General features: G+C 38.9%; 1 long non-coding RNA gene across 1 annotated transcript in view; it reads left to right on the top strand.

The window, feature by feature from the left end:
- Positions 1–1166, top strand: part of LOC307252511 — a 1212-nt gene extending 46 nt beyond the window's left edge. The window contains exons 1-3 of the long non-coding RNA XR_013844930.1: positions 1–33; positions 584–616; positions 1052–1166. The exon at positions 1–33 is cut by the window's left edge and continues 46 nt beyond it. This is a non-coding gene — a long non-coding RNA (uncharacterized lncRNA). The remainder of the gene's footprint in view (positions 34–583; positions 617–1051) is intronic.
- The last annotated feature ends 822 nt before the right edge of the window (positions 1167–1988 follow it).

The following is a 1988-nucleotide window of genomic DNA, read 5'->3' as shown; positions in this document are numbered from 1 at the left end:
ATCACCCAACAGGACAATTCTTTCAGCAGACAGGTAAAAGAAATGCACTTTTTACTCACACTGTAGCCAGGTGCTGTGTGTGTGTGTGTGTGTGTGTGTGTGTGTGTGTGTGTGTGTGTGTGTGTGTGTGTGTGTGTGTGTGTGTGTGTGTGTGTGTGTGCGTCTTGTTATAGGCTTCAAGGAACTTTTAAATATATCTGAAACAGTCATATTTTTCCAGCAACAGCAAACGAGACCATTAGTGCAAATAATTGATATTTTAATTATATTTTAAGTTTTTCTTAATGCCTTTGTTTTGGGTACGCTCACCCAGGAACAACAGCTGGCGTAGTAAAAACACTACCGCTTCTGTCCAAAGGGGGCGCTAGAATTAACACAAAGTATAGGAGTAAAAACACTAGCGCTTTTGTCTAAATGGGGTACAATAATTAACAAAGGATAAGTTATCGTTCCTCGTAGTCACTTTAACTTTAGGGATTTTTACTATTGGGTATTGCAAAGATGGATATTGAAATGTACAAATAGAATGACCATTATAACTGTAACCCCTCTAACATATCTTTCTGTCTTTTCTGTTGTTCAGACTCAACAGACCCGGTGAGAATCAACCATGAAGGTGAGCCCTCTGAGTGTGTGTTTGTGTGTGTGTGTGTCTGAAACTGTAAAACTTGAACAATTTTACTTACTAAAGAACACAAACAAACAACTGAAAAAGTGAATACACAAAACAATAGACAAAATAAAATAAACTACTAACATGGCGTACTCAACTTTACATGTTTCTACGGACTTTGGTTACCTTGAAGACTTTTTGACTGTAAACTTTTATCATTAGTGCTGCTGTAACCTTAACCGCACACATATCATATTTCTGTTCTTTATCTTTATCTATATTTTGTCTCATCTTAACTTTGTCTGTACAATGGGTAAACAATGGTGATTGGTTGGCTAAAGGTTGTGAAAGTTTATTATTCTTATACACACCTGTTCTGCCTGTGTGTTAATGCTCTGTATGACGGTGGTGGTGTTAAACAGTTCAACCTGTTTTCAGATGACTGTGTGCTGGATGGCTGTGATGCTGGCTCTCTGCCTTTGGACTCCAGACACCGTGGAGTGTGTGCCTCCTAAAAATCCGACTGTGCATAAGATAGGGCATCCGCCTCCACCAGAAACAAATGGAGTTTTTACTTTCTCTGTAACGTAAGGTGCTCTGTGTTTGTCTTGTTATAGCCTTAGCTATGAGGAACTTTTAAATATTTCTGAAACAGTCTAATTTTTCCTCTGATGATCATAAATTATATGTGACAGCAAACGAGACCATCAGTGCAAATATTGTTATTTTTTGTCATGGGTACGCTCACCCAGGAACAGCTGGCGTGGTAAAAAAATAAGATTGTAATTTTTACTGTAACCTTTGTTTAACTTATTGTTCTGTCTTTTCTGTTGTTCAGACTCAACAGAACCCGTGGGAATCAACCATGAAGGTGAGGACTCTGTTTGACTGTTATTGTTGGTTATGATGTAATCTTTAACAAATAACTTTAATAATTCTGAATAACTTTATTGTATCTCTAAAATGGGTAAACAATGGTGATTCGTTGGCTAAAGGTAGTGAAAGTTAATTATTCTTATACACACCAGAGGGGTATACTACGAAAAAAACTCAACAGAGCCCGGCTCTCTTTTTTTGATCTGGTTCAACATAACACACACCCTCGCTCAGAGCTAACCGGAATCACGAAGGAAGTTATCAACCTATTATGTTGAACGAGGGTTTCAGCTTCAGGCTCTGTGCGCGTCCCCATGAAAGGGGGCGTTTGACCCGTCATTTGACTCTGCTTCCCCACAGACTGGACTGATCTTGTGTCGTTAACTTTACACAGATGGACTGATTGCGAGCAGCTGAGTAAAACAAAAGTGCGTCGCCAACTTCATTCAATAGGAAGAGTTTGTCAGTCTGAATTATTACAGCAGAAAACAGAGAGCCG

The sequence above is a fragment of the Ammodytes marinus genome, assembly GCF_949987685.1.
Source record: "Ammodytes marinus genome assembly, chromosome: 6".
Lineage (NCBI taxonomy): Eukaryota > Metazoa > Chordata > Actinopteri > Uranoscopiformes > Ammodytidae > Ammodytes > Ammodytes marinus.
The sequence above is the reverse complement of the archived record's forward strand: the minus strand, read 5'-3'. Positions and strand labels throughout refer to the sequence as shown.